We start from the raw sequence: 15,074 nt of genomic DNA, 5'->3' as shown, positions 1-15,074 counted from the left end.
TGACCCACACCTCGAAAAGTCCTTTGTTGCTGAGTGTGGGAGTCAGTGTTAAAGGTACTATAAAGCAGTCGAGGTCGAACCTATGCAATCAGCATGGCGTGAGAGTGCTAGACTCAAAGGTTCAGCACAACAAGTAATATGCGCAAGAGTTTACTCTAAGTATTTTTAATTGGTAAATAAAAACACAGTCAAGAATGTCGGGGCGACGCCTGGTGGGAAGAAGTCCTCAATTTGTCAAGCAACCCTGTAAACAAGGAGACCAATAAACAGATAGATGGCTTTCCTGTTGGGATTTGCAAATACTACCTTTTGAGAAAATGTAATTTGTGTGAAATAAAATAAACAAAAGCCGAATCTTGTACTCAGTAGCTAAACGTCTATACCTGGGCCTTGTTTCAGCACCGTGGCGCTGCTATCGTACGTTGCTCTGTTTGGCCCAGAGTCGTGCGCATGAGACATTTTCGCCCCCGTACTTGGCGGAGTTGGCGTTTCGTCGGTCTGCTTCGCCACAGTGTTGCCAGTAGATTTAAATTTGCGTTTCTTTCGGGAGCTATAACGTCTATGTGAGAAAATTTTGCGGCATTTTACTCCTGAGGACGTACACAATTCAGGGCACACAAGACATGAGGTTGCACCTCGACTGCTTTATGGTACCTTTAAATGTGATACTGAAAACGAGTGTCTTGATCTCGCGCTTCTCCTTGCAAAGAAAGAGCGCGTGTGATTTCCAATTGAACATGTAGCATATCGTATGACAACACCACCGAAGAAAGGGAAGAGAAGTTTCACTGTGCCGTTACTAGTTTCCAGAGATTGACGCGGGCCGCCATTTTTCTGCCCGGCAGGCAAACGGATGAAGGACCCAGGCGCGGCCACAGTAAGACCAGTCCCGCGCACAACCATCGGAATTGTCAAAGCCCGCTACAGCTTAGAGCTTAAACGGAGCTTAAGCTTACAGTTAAGCTTAAGCTTAAACTGAGAACTTCCAAAAGAATCGTACCTACCAGATATCACAAACCGCCACGACTTCATTTGATTACTACATTTCTGGCATAAACACGTCCATACGTTACACTGTTTATTCGCTGATAAAGATTATTGTGAAGTTCGCAACACTTGAAGTACATAGCCTGAAGACAGCACATAGCGCCAAATCTGCTTTTGCTGTTTCTGCTCTTCGCAAGACGGTCTGTAAACCCACTGCGAGTCAGCTTTTCCTCTGGTTGCGGAATATTATCTCTGAGAAATATCATGATTGATTGATTGATTGAAAGAAAGAAAAAAAAATGGGGATTGTAGCCCTCATCACGAGGGCCGGCTACCCCAGATCACCTAAGGAAAGGAATTCCAGACACATCCACCATCACCCACTGGAGATGCCGCGAAGCGGCGACGAACGCCACAGACAGGTCATAGCCCATCTAACAGCTTGGTGTCCCTTAAAAACTGTGTAACGGCTCGCAAAGCTGGCAGTTGAGTGCTCATTGGCCATGGGCCCAGCACCTTCTGCACTCCGAAGGGTCGATTGTCAACTCGGCCTAACGCGGCTACAAGTCTGTCACGACACTCAGAGTATCTTGGGCACGTAACTATAATATGTTCGACGTCTTCGATTGAGCCACAGACTGGACAATTAGGAGAGTCCGCCTTCCCAAGCCTGTACAGGAGTCTTGCACTGTATGGTACATTGAGCCGGAGCCTATGAAACAATGACGTAATCTGCCGTGGCATGGATGTTGGGAGGACCAGAGCTAGTTCGGGGTCAACCCGGTGCAGAAGGGAAGATCCAGCCTCGCCACAAAACCATTGATCTTTTGACAGCTTATGGCTCAGAGACTTTAAGGCACTCTTGGCGTCCACCTTCGTGAAGTAAACACTGCGGAATGTACTATTTCCATGTGCTTTCCCGGCGTTGTGATCGGCCGCATCATGTCCGGTGATCCCACAGTGGCCAGGTATCCACCGGAAAATCACGTCATGGCCAGCGATCACTGCTTTTTGGTGCGCTACTAGTATGTCATTCAGTACAGGAGCTGAGAGGTGGTGTGTACCCGGTGTCATAAGGGTCTGTAAAGCGGCTTTAGAAATATCATGTTGGATAATGAGGGCACCATTCCTTTCAAAAGCAGCATTTTTTTAAAAAGCGAAGTGCACAGCCCGTCTTCTACTCCGCTAATAAGCTTTCGAAGCTAGAGGAGGCTATGAGTGGGTTAACCTTCCCGAACCGCACTCTCCGGGTCTCTTAATCAGTTGGACTCTCGCCCTCCCCCCCCCCTCTCAGAATTGCTTAGTCTCTGACCAAATCCAGCCCACCAACTCTCTGCCCTGAAAGCTCCTTTGACCTTTTTGGCATAGAAATCTTATGGAGAGAGGCTAGAAGGAAAGCTGGGGAGGAGGATCGGAGGAGAGCAAAGCACTTGAACGGGGCTCTTCCCTCTCTCAATGTATGCGCTCGGAGGCAGCCATATTGAATCAGCCGAGGAAACGTCGTGTATTTCCAGCGCGTGAAAGCAGCCATAGTTCCAAAAACTGTTGCAACACTTGCTCGGTTGCTCCTCTGCTTCCGTCGGCTACATATTGTGTCAGTGTCCGCCCCTATCCAGGCTTGTAGTCAAGGCTGGTTGAGGCGGAGACCGCGTCACCATGTGGCGTCCGTGTCGTGTCTGTTTCTTCGTGGGTGTGTGTGTGTGTGTGTGTATGTGTTTTCATATATCTTACGGTTTCATGGGTTCTGGCGGTGTGTTACTGTTCCGAAAACATTTTTGGCGTTATGTTTGCTGTATTCTTACTGGATTCCTTTGTTTGCATGCGCCGCGGCAACAGTAGCTGATTCAATATGGCGCTCCTCTCGCCCGTACGTCCCAGTTTCGGAGGTTTCCTTCTAGCATACTCCTTAAGATTTCTATGCTTTTTGGACACCATATGTCTTCGATTCTTATTGTGAAGGGGCGCATTATGAAACTCCCCATTCATCATCTCCCAATAAACTTGTTGTTAATGGTGGGCTAGCGAACGGACGGTGGATATCGTTTTTTTGTCTTTATTCATTTTCTGTTCTTGGGTGTAGCAAAAGTGAAACTGGTGAGGTAGAGCCCAGACCCAGCCGACAGCTATGCCGAAAGCTATATGGTCGGCCCAGCCCATGTAAATCTCTAGTAGTTACGAACGTTCAGGCCGCCAGTACACCACAGGGAGCTATGTGTGCAACTAAAGATGAGAGGGCTTGTTTGCAGATGACAAAACAAAAGATATTTCTCTGGTCTGCTTCCGGAAGTTTTAAGACGAAAAGCGTCGGCAATTTGCAAATAATATTACCCATTGAGGACAGTGCAAGTCAGAGGTTAGACTCGCCCATGTCGTGAATGATGAAATAAAATAAAATTACTCCGGATTTTTAAGACGAGAGCAGAAGCCCCTACGTGTCGAAACAGCCTCAAACTTTAATTCTTGGCAGCAGTGCTGTGAAGCTTCATTGGGTTAGGGGCACCTAGAGAAGTGGAAGTTGGTGAAAACGTAACTTCGTGTTTCATGAACGTTTCCAACTACTCTCACATCAAGTATTACCAGCAGTACTGTTTCCGGATGCGAACGTAAAGCGATTGAATATGCTAGAATAGTGGCAAGGTTAGGAAAAAAAGAAAGCTGCTAGGGAAGAGTTCTTCAGGTAGAGACGTCGAAAAGGCCAGAAATGAACTATCAAATTAGAAGCTCACACCAGGAAACGTACTATTTTACCCAAATAGCGTTTGGAACCTGCACGTGTTATCCATCCAAGCTGAGCTTACGCAAAAGAGGAGAAACAGTTGTCAAAGTATTCTTTACATGACGGTGATGCGAGGCCATCGGCTCCACGAATCTCCTGCAGCAAGGCAAGGCCACTGATATCCAAACTTCGTGTTGGATATCAGTGTTTTACAGTCCCCGTGCCATCTAACGTCATTTTTTTTTTTTTTTGCCTGTACACAGTGGTTCAATGTAACTCCGTTGCTTTATGAATAGAGTTAGCTCAGACTCCAGTGGAACAAAAGTCACCTGGACGCCACTCACTTTCTCTTGGCGAGCGCAGTGCTGGCGGTCACTATAGGCTTTCGGGCATCGTATTAATGCTTGTAGGGATAACTAAATTTAAATGGGGCGTTGCGTAAAGTAAACTCAGAATTTCAAGTACTTCATCTCGCGATCGACAACCACCCGTGGTGCACTCGCTTATGGCTTGTAGTACGTTTATCTGTCTTTTTTATCTGGCTGACCTTTCATATCCCCCATTCTCTGTCCTCATTATCTATTCTATTTATTACTTTCACACAAGGATCGGAACCGGAACTGAACCCGAACCGAAAACCAGAAAAAAACGTTATTTTCTGACGAACCCGAACCGAACCCGAACAATTTTTTTGCTTGTCCTGAATCGAACCGGAACTGAACCTAAAAAAATTCATACCGTTACCGGTTCGGGAATCGGTTCAGAGGTGAAATAATTGTACTACTGACCGACCTTTTTTTGATTTACCTGAAACGGTTATCTCACACCTTTCTCTTACAACCGTGTATGGTGAGCGTAAGCTCGCTTTCATGTAGCAAAATTACTGCCCATGAACCGGTTAAACCGGGACCGAAAAAGTAACGGTTCCAATCCCAGTAAATGTCCCGACCGCTGACCGATCTTTTTGTGTCTGCGTGTGTGCGGGAGAGGGGGGGGGGGTTCTCCCTGAGCCGAACCCGAACCGAACCGATATACCTGAACCGGTTCAAGCTGATAATTTCGGTTCAGCGGAGCTAAACCCGAACCGAACCAATATGCCTGAACCCGAACCAGACCGAAAAAAAATGCCGGTTCCGATCCCTGCTTTCACATACGTATACATGTAGAACTCTCTGCCTACCAGTCATTAGTTTTTCCAATCATGGATTATGCTAGTGCAGTATGGATGCCACATTCTGTATTATGAAACGGACAGTATGTGAAATATTATTAGGCTTGAAACGGTCCAACGTAAGGCAGTGCGGTTTATCCTAAGTTCTTTCAGAAGTACCACATCTGTTACGGGTCTAAAAAAAATATATATATAACTGATTGGCCCATGCAGTAATACTATAGCTACACACTCTAAGAAAAAAAGGAGTAAAATGGGGAGTAATTGCAGCTTCTACTCCCCTAGTCTGCAATTACTCCCCATTTTAGTCCCCTAACCCAACATTTAGTCCCGACGTTTACTCCCCAGGACTGCAAATTGTCACTAAACTTCGCGAATGGTCTCCTGAATGCAAAAGTCTACGTAAATATGTGCGCTTGGTCAATTTGAACGACATAAGGCTGTATAACTCACACAACGTAGCAATTTTCCAGCCACACAGAGTAAGAAACAGTTAGCGCATCTTTCTTCGCAAATTGTGCCCTAGTATGGGGCAAGATTTTATTTCACTCGATATATCACGGTTGACGGTTTGTTTCAAAGTATCTTCATGCATGCGCACCAGTTATGTACCTGGGACTCTTGCAACAGCGCGTGAAATGCGGTCTTCACTCTGTGACATTCATTTACTCCCGTGCATTTACTCCCGAAAGGGACTATTTTTTGTGGCAATGCAATTACTCCCCAAAAGGAGTAAAAGTACTCCTTTTTTTCTTAGAGTGCAGAATACATAACCATGCGCGTAACGGTGAACTGGGCCTCCCTTTCTGTATAGTTACGACGAATTCATGCAAAGTTAATGAACGCTCGTTCTAACCAAAAACGCTGAAAGTTAGTCAGTATCCTTTCGACATGCGCGTATTCTTCGTATCATTTCGCATCAACGTCTTTTGGACACCGTGTGGTCCGTCCGTAAACGTCCTTTTGACGTGTCATGTGGACGCTGAGAGATGTATTACACTTTGGTTTCGTGTTGGTTCCTGTGTATCCTAACATCTATACTTAAGCTACACGTGTGACTGGAAAAATCACTGGGTTAAAGGTACAAGAAGGATTTTTATTTTGATACAATACGCTAACTGGGTATAGGCACTGATAAAAGAATCGCCGTTGATGAAAAGCAGTGGGAGACAGGGTGTTCTTTTCGTCCTTCAGTTTTTCGCTGCCTCAGCTGCTGCTACGATAGGTACTCGTACAGGTACTTAATAACCCTGGTAGGTGGCATTATCGGCAGCGTTAATCTCTAACTACTGTACTTGTTCGAGCAATGGCAACCAGACGGCCACGGGCATTGACACGGGAAGTCCGAGCCAAAGGACAACGGCGAAAGTCCTTGGGAGGCCCCGCAATTCACACTGACTGACCAAAAGGATGTTTATTCATGTCTTCTGACCAAAGGAACGGAAGTATGAGCAGGACCCACTCTGGACAAGAAGAAACGACTTGCATCATCCGCAGGGCTGCCCTGAAGAGTCCAAGAAAGAAAGAAAGAAAGCCCTTATGTAAGGAGACCTCTCCTCCCGTGTTCAGTGACGGGAAATCGGGGACCCCCTCCCTGATTCTTGCGCTACCGCCACCATAGCCACCTTACGACACCGTCGACGCCTATAGGGATGAATAGAATCATGGGGCGGCTTTTCTTTCTTCAGCCATTCCCCGTTATGCGGGAAGTTATCGCGTAGGGACGTCTCCGGGGCACAGGGGCTAAGATCAAGGTTTTCCTCGGCACCCGGCTGAATGCGCGTGTGTCGGTGACCAAGTCCGCAGACCCGGTTATAATGTAGGCCTCTGCAAGAATAATCTTCAATGTCCTTCCGCTGAATCCAATGAATAGTTCTGACATGTGGTTTCCTGCAGGGCCGACAGATGGATATTGCATTTTTGCGCGTGGCGAGGAAGATCTCCGCTTTTATAGTTCTCAAAAGGCATCCAGATATCCCACAGTATAATGCATGACGTGTCACGTTGAAGGAATTCGTGTTAGGATGGCAGAAGGTCCATGTAGGTCTGTAGGCAACGTGGGATGAAACTGTTTAGTAGAAAACAAATGCACGTTTTTCTTTTCTTACATAGTGAGTGCAGTATATAGAGGAAAAGAAGACCCGGACGTATCACTTACACATGGGGACTATGATGTTCTGACGAGTTGCTCAATGTATGTTGTGTCAACCTTCTAGGCAAGGGCAGTAGCCCCGCTCGGTGCCACTGCCCTCAAATAAGCGAATAAATAGTAAACAAATAAATGGGCTTCGTGGAAGACTGACCAATTGTCTCACTATTGTGATGTAAAGCGTCTGAGCATCCTTCCCTGTAAATTCTACGATCAGCCTACAAAGTGAAAGCCTATGTCTTACCGCAACGTATCGTAGACCGAGACATGGACATTGTCTTCGTTGCGACGTTATGTCACCAACAACGCTACAAAGTGTCCGTACAAAAATATGCACCCGTTACTTTCGTCTTGCACCGAAATCCTTCCGAGAAATACTGAGTTGAAGGCCCTCCTTTCCGCATATTTTTTCTTAGTCTAATTATATTTTCATCAACGTTATCACGTAAAATATTTTTAACCAAGACAACCTTTATTCTCATATGGTTTTCTACGACCTCTCACCGTATGTCTGCACATTCTTGCGAGCTCGCGCACTGTGACATGTTGTTCAACAATCCCTTCAGGATCCATTTTTGCTTCCCTGTTTCCCTCCCTCACAAAACTCCATCTCATCCATCCCCAACTTCCCTCGACCCTTCCGAGTGACCCTTCCGTAACCTCCAGACGTAATCTTCCAAGCGTTACGGCGCAACAGCGCACGGGGTACGCGCTGAACGTCACGACAGGAGTTCCCCTTACTCGTGAGAAAAAGGGTTCAGGATTTTTTTTTTCTTCTGTTCTTCTTCTTCCCTCTAGCTGCGCTCCACACGTAACTCCAACACCTTGCCCGTTCCTCCTTCCGGCCGGTGTTTGCGGGGAGGTCAGACACCCTTCGAGGACCTACAGCGTGGGATCAGCCTTGATCGGTGTACCATCTCCGGAGAACTCAAATCACGTAACAGATATTCGTAACGTGTATGCCTACTACTCTCGTTTAATCGGTGCTCCCCTTGCGTCGGTGCTCTTAGCCATGTTTGTTGACGTTCCCCCACTTTCCGGGGGTATACGGGGGAGGTTTTTCTTCCAACAAAAGCCATCTGCTCCCCTCGTAAAGAAAATGGAAAGTCTTTAACGGGTCCGCTTGTTGAGAGCCCTCCCGCCGTGTTTGTAGGTAGGGGTGTCTACCTGTGCATCCCCGTGTGCTAATACGGCATGCACTATATGAGGGGAATCCCCCTCCCCCCTCCCTTAGAAAAGAACGGCGGAAGTATTCGCAGAGGGAGTAGATTCTTCGTGGGCAGAGTCTCGAACCTAGTTTCTCACGATCCGAGCTCAGTGAAAGTTTTGCTTTATTTGATGCCCGGGAAGAGAAGCTGGCTCTAACGGATGCCTTTTTTATAGGCATTACGCTTATGCATACTGCGTACATATTCCGTAACATGAAGGAGATGGGGAAATGCCTGCCATTGACGAGTGAGGGCATGCAGCTTTGCGATTCAGGTTAGTTTGCCAGGGGGTCTTTGGGTTGGCATCGGAGGTTTTGTAGTGTTTCTCCCGGGGATGCTCAATGGGATCCTGACGGAAGTGCCGTGAGGGAAAGCGATTGCCGTTTGCCTATCGGTTCCGGCCTCCTTCTTTGACAACAACGTCTCTCCTCGTGGATAAGAAATGATGACTCGGTTTATTGACCTCGCTAAATGTGCTGGATTCGAGGCCATATAGTCTCGTACGGTGAGGGCGTTTAACTATAGTATGTATAGGCGTTTATGGAACACTTTCGGTCTCCTCAGTTGGCAAGTACAGAGACAAACACATACGCCGTGACCAGCGGCATGGTCGAGCGGGCAAAAGCATATCCTCCCGTTGGTGGTATAGCCTAGGTCGTGCTGAAGACTGGGAGGTGGTGGGTTCGAACCCTATCTCTGACTATGCTGTCTGAGGTTTTCCCTGGGCTTTCCGGCAGGCTTTCCAGACGAATGTCAGCACAGTTCCCCCTGAAGTCTGCCCACGACGCATACTAAGCCCTGTCCCCTAACTCCTTCCTTCTGTACCTCTCTTCATGTGTCCACGTGTGTACGCCGCTCATAGCCACAGTTACTTCGCGGCGCTAACACACAATAAAAAACACACGCCGCGAGCCCAGAAGGCCGCTGTGTGTGCAGAACCGGTGACTCGGCTCATGATTTCGTGTTAAGTTGCCCAGATAGAGAAGTGTCCTTAGAGGGCTCGAGTACAGGTGTCGCCACAAAAATATAGACCTTGTCGCGTTACTCTCGAATCACTAGTCTCCGTGCGCTCCTTAGCCTCGTTCTCAGCGACGACACAACAGGGGTGGACTGCCAAAATCGCTCTTTCCATTGGAATGAATACTGGTGGCTTCCGCGTGCGATATGCACAGTTGTTCGGAGTGCTGGCCGATGCGATATCTGTTCTACACCGGTCCCCGAGTGGGAGAAAATGAACCGGCACGAAATGAATACGAACGGACACGAAAATGAACGAAAACACACACGGGAAAATGAAGGAACTCGGCAACCGGCAGTCCACACGTGCACAGTTCCTGTGACTACTACGGGGTGGCAACACTAATGGCGGCGCCCATTCCTTGAAGGGCGTTTTTTGTGTATAGGCTGATGTACTTGTTCGCTGGACGACAGAAATAGCTCGTTCATTTTTGCCCCGAGTTTCTTCTCATATCTGTAACCTACCATCATTTTTACCCATCATCAGGCTCATTAAATACCTCGAATGCATAGACGTCATTGATGGCTATATCTGTACTGTTTGTTTCTCATGCCTGGAACTTGATGACGCTCAACGTCACGGCACGAGTGTGACGCCGGGTGAAGTCGGAAGTGCTGTTGATGTGACTGTTCGGGATGTTGCCTCGTCCGCCTTCCTTCGGGGGGCAAAGCGCGCAACCCCTCCTCTTTTCCTGGAGACGGACTCTGCGGACTGTGCGGGTGTTCCGAGGTTCCTATCATTAGTAGGTGCGAAAAATCATGACGATCTATGACTAAAGAGCGACTATTTTCACGAAATACATTGGAGCTTCGGGTGGGGGGGCACGGCCCCCTTGCCCCTCCCCTCCTTTCGGTATGTGCATGCTGCTACTCTTCACCTTTTAACGCGCCTTTTCGATTCAAACGTCATCAAGTCGAGGAAATACGCAGCAGCAACAGCGACAGAAGCGAAAACTATTCTTTTTTTTTTTTTCATTTCTTTTTTCTTTTGACTCGACGCATCTCCTCCGGACATGCGCGTCTGTTTCTGCCGCTGGCCAGTGACGTTGCGTCACACGTCATCAAGTGGGAACAAGCGGGCATAAGTCCTCTATTGAAAAATCTTTGCAACGCAGGTGTAGGTGACAGTCTGCGCGTGATCTGCATCGTCTACAGCTGCTTGTTTGTCTCTGTTGTTGAAAGCAAATGAGAGATGGAATTTCAGTAGCTGTGAAGGATGAGTGACTCCGCAGGAGCACTTGTGATGGATGACCGTCTTGGCAGAACTTCGCAGCGTGCTGGAGTGACGGAGCGTCTGTGGCATGCAGTGCTCGTGAAAGGCAATATGAGAAAACAAAACGTTGTTTGTGTGGTTGCTTACTGAGACGTATTCAGCAAACTGTCAAATTGCTGTATAGTCGAAGGGACTTCCTGGACAGCGGATGCAACCAGACTCCAGGGTTCTTCCTTGATCCAGCACCGTGGAGAAACATTTAACATTGTTTTCTGTTTGTTTGTTTATTTATTTATTTTATTTACCTCCATCTGATGATGATGATGATAGCAGAAAAAAATATGGAGAAGTAGGCCGCACTTAACGTGGGACCGGCTACACCAGAGCAGTTAACGGCACTTCGCTAAAATCGTAAAATGAGATCTCCTTGTCTAGGGTCTTAAGAACTAAAAGAAGATGGCGTTGCGCGGTTTGTCGACGGGCGGCGGGCCGGGCCCTCAACACTTTCACTGCATCAAATGATCTGTTGTTTATTCTATCCAAGTATTCAGGTCTGATGAACAGCCTGTGAACTCAGTCGTGAAATCTCATTCTTCTTCTGTGATTCATCTCATCATTCCTTCACCGTTTGTTAGTCAACCTTTTTTTTGTCATCTTTGTCATTAATCTACCTCATCCTTCTTTGATCATCTGTTAGTTTTTCGTTATTTCCAAATTCTTTTTCTTTATTTCTTATTTCTTAATTTTCTTCCTTTAATTCTTTCTTATTCCATCCTATTTCTTTCTCTCTTTAATTCTTATCTTTTCTTTTTATTTATTTATTATTATTTCTTATTTCTGGAATAGCAAGCCGACGTCCCGTTTGGCTGACCTTTCCCCGTTTTTTTTCCTTTTCGACTAATAAATATATCCCCCCCCCCCCAAGTATCAAATCAGCGCATGCCGGCTCGTGTGAAAACGACCACAATACACCGTAGCGTGACGTGATTCACGTCACGTCCGTGCAGCAGCTCTGTCCATGAAGGCAGCCTGAGCTTGGGCAGCAAATACAGAAGAAGAAAAAAAGACTACACGGGCAACAGCTCAAACCAGCGAAATGAATCTCTGTCACCCCACACGTCGATGAGAGGCGACATCAGTCTTATAGAGAAACGCGTTTCCAAATGGTACACTCAGTCTCAAGCTAAGTGAAGCGAGGCTTCTACTAGACGGGGCAATGGTGGCGATGGACACCTGCAAGCGAGATTTGTATCTACAGTGTGTCCCAGAAAACGTGTCATTGAATTATAATTAAAAAACTACACCACCTAGGGTCCTGCGGTCAATGGCATTTCTTCTTGCTGGGTTTTTGCCACCTCCTCATGTGAATGTCGTGTAACGTAGGTTTAATTGTGTAAATTTTTGCGAGCTTAAGTCGGAAATTTGCCTAGTAAAGGTCACTTTTTTACCCCACCAATGTAAATTAAAATTAAATTAAATTAATGATAATTGAAAGGGATATACAGGAGCTATCCCATCGGAAAAAATAGCCGAACATCATGCTCTGCGGAGGTCGCACAGAATAGCGCACGATGAATTTTTCAGCGCAATCTTTGTCAGTCCGACAAAAGGAGGTTGGAAACCCAGCCCTCCCCGACATCGCAGAAACAGGCACGGCTTATCACGTCCGACTTTCGCTGGGATAATGCTTTCCCTCTCCCAATTTTAGGAACTGTTACTTTTTCTACTATCACTCTGTGGGGCTGGCTTCGGAACCTCCTTTCGTCGCACTGAGAGCGATTGCGCTCAAAAAGTCATCGCGCGTTATGGTCCGGTGCCCCGAAAAGCATGATATTCGGTTATTTTTTCCGATGGGATAACTCGTGAATATCACTGTCAATTATCATGAATTTGAGTGAATTCGGCACGCTGTTCATATTGGTGGGGTAAAAAAGTGACCTTTACTTGGCAAATTTCCGAGTTCAGTTCGCAAATATTTACATAATTAAACTTGGAGTACATGACATTCACATTAGGAGGTGGCAAAAACCTAATAAGAATATGGGATAAACTGATGTTGACAGTGACTTTCATCTTTGTTGTTGTTGTCATCTTTCATCCTAATAAGAATAAATGCTGTTGACCGCATGATTCTAGGTGGCGTAGTTTTTTTTATTATAATTCAATGACACGTTTTCTGGCACCCTGTATATAGTCTGTAAAGCAAAGACGCTGGCTCTGTTTCACTCATCCATTTGCTGATACATATACGACACTAATGACGCTACCACAAACCGCCCCTTTAACATGTGTTCGTTGAAAGAGCTAATCATCCTTGAGACTGCCGAGCGAAGTCGAACGACACAAACACGGTACAGAACTCTCTGTCGACGCGTCTGTTTGTGTCAACCGACTTCACTCTTCAGTCTCAAGGGTTATAGCTATGGCTACTTCGCAGCAGCTACAGCAATATAGCTTACTCTATCTCGCTTCACTTTTTCTCTCTTCACACAGCGCCACCCTCATGCTGCGGAAGATGCACGGGGCTCATGGTAATGCTGGGGCTGATTGGGCTCAATATTCAAGGGTCGTTGGGGCTAAGACAATGACCTCTGAGAATGATCACCAGCGATCTCTGAATTCATTTGCAGAGTTTCCTCGCGGTAGTCTGCAGAGTTATTCGTGCTTCGGACGCACGTTAATTTGCAGTTCGGGAATTATGTAGCATGTCAGCCATATCGGCACGACACCAATTTTACGACGTCCGACTTTATTTAGCAATATGAACGACGCGATGCTCACCTCCGATTTTCTATCCAACTTTTTTTTACATTGCAGACAGGAAAACTGTAGTACCTGAGCTAGATCTACTGGACTTTGACTATTCGATGGTTCTCGTGGTGCATTATGGAGCCTCTGTAACTATACTCTTCGTTTTTCTGCAACGTTCATTTCAAAAAGAAACGCTAATTTTGCAAACTCAGTTGACATTTTTACCGAAGACACGCGCACGCTTACCGAGAGTTTGATAAGCATATATTACCAGTTGCGGATACCATTGCAGAGTTAGGATGCCAGCATGCATGTATAACGCGTATAGCATCTGATGTCGTCCACTCCCGATGCTTCCATGGCGCATAGCAGTCGCTTTCATTCCCGACACGGCTTCCCGTGGCACCCTCATCGCCCAAGCAGGAAATTGGCATTTCGTTACATTGCCCCGTTGACTCGTTCATAAAACTTCAAGCAGGGGGGGGGGGGGGGGGGGGGGGGGCTCTCGGCGGTACCCCAAGCAACCTGCCGCATATAGACGACGCAGAACCGAATGAACTGCGTATAAACTCTGTCGAGATTCTGGCAAGATTACGGCGCGATATAGTCTTCCAGCGATCGCGGTGCCGTTTGGCTCGGACAATCCAGGAGCACCGAAGCGCGGTGACCCGCAATTTGCATCTATTACGGCGTCTCAAAAGTAATGCAACGCTGGAGTCAGCGGCGGTTTCTAACGCAGGACACGTCCTTGCAGACACTGGGCCGATAGGAATTATACGTTTGCACGGTCGATTATGGCGGCTGCTTACGGTCGCTTGGCCGTGTCTTGCGCGTCCGATTCTCAAGCCGGTTTCTGGACACTTGAACTGTTCTCGGGTCTGTGCTGGAGACTGCACAATCGCTTGTTCGCATCAACGTCCAAAGACGAAGGAATGACATTTTGTGTGGGAATGGGCAGACCACAGACGCGCGGACAGGACGATATGTTGGCTCCTTTCAGAAAGGCTCCCATCGAAGTTCGTGAGGTGCATGAGTATCGGTGGCAATCGTACGCCATATAGCCAATATGTGTTTGATAAAGCTAGACATTATAAGGTTCCTTTCGACAATATTATTGCTGTGTAGCCGCGAAGCAATATAAACTTATTGCGTCAATAGTTTCTCTCGCACGGCATCGCCCTTATCCGCCGAGGTGGGGGAGGGGATGGGGTGGAATACGACGAAACAGCGGGGGGCGGAAGGTCTGGAACAGATGCTCCTGATACGTTGAGTTTTATTTCGGGTGGATACTTCTCTCGCGTAACCCAGTAGTAGATTAAGTAATTTTGAAGGACGAACACAACGCAGCGTCTCTCGTTCTGTCGCGATCGATAAGTAAAAAATGGGGTTCTGCTTTTTGCATAGAGTTCGGGATAAAAGCGCTGTTGTAAAACTAAAGTAAGAAATATATTTCAATAACGTGAGACATAATAAATTAATAAAAATAATTTAATACATTATATTATACAATTTAATAATAATAATTAAATATACATGTATATATATATTTTTTTTAGTACGCGAACGCCGTACACCGGCGATAGCATGCAGTCTATTTGGCAAGTCGGAAACTAATACGGGTAAGTCGCGTTTAGTCCGATCCCGATCAAAGTTGTCGCTTGTAGTTAAACAATCGAACAAGAAAAGTTGCTCCAAAATTCCCCGGAACTGCCCAGACTCCATACTTCCATGGTCACCTGTCCATCTATTTGTTGGAAGGCACACAACTTCTCTCTCTCTCTTTCCTCTCCTCCTCTCTCCCTCTCTTTTCCCCGCAGGGGATCCCGTAGGAGCGGCGTATACGTTACCTCTTGTTACTGCAA

The sequence above is a fragment of the Ornithodoros turicata genome, chromosome 1 (assembly GCF_037126465.1).
Source record: "Ornithodoros turicata isolate Travis chromosome 1, ASM3712646v1, whole genome shotgun sequence".
Taxonomy (NCBI): Eukaryota; Metazoa; Arthropoda; class Arachnida; order Ixodida; family Argasidae; genus Ornithodoros; species Ornithodoros turicata.
This window is presented reverse-complemented; position numbering follows the sequence as displayed.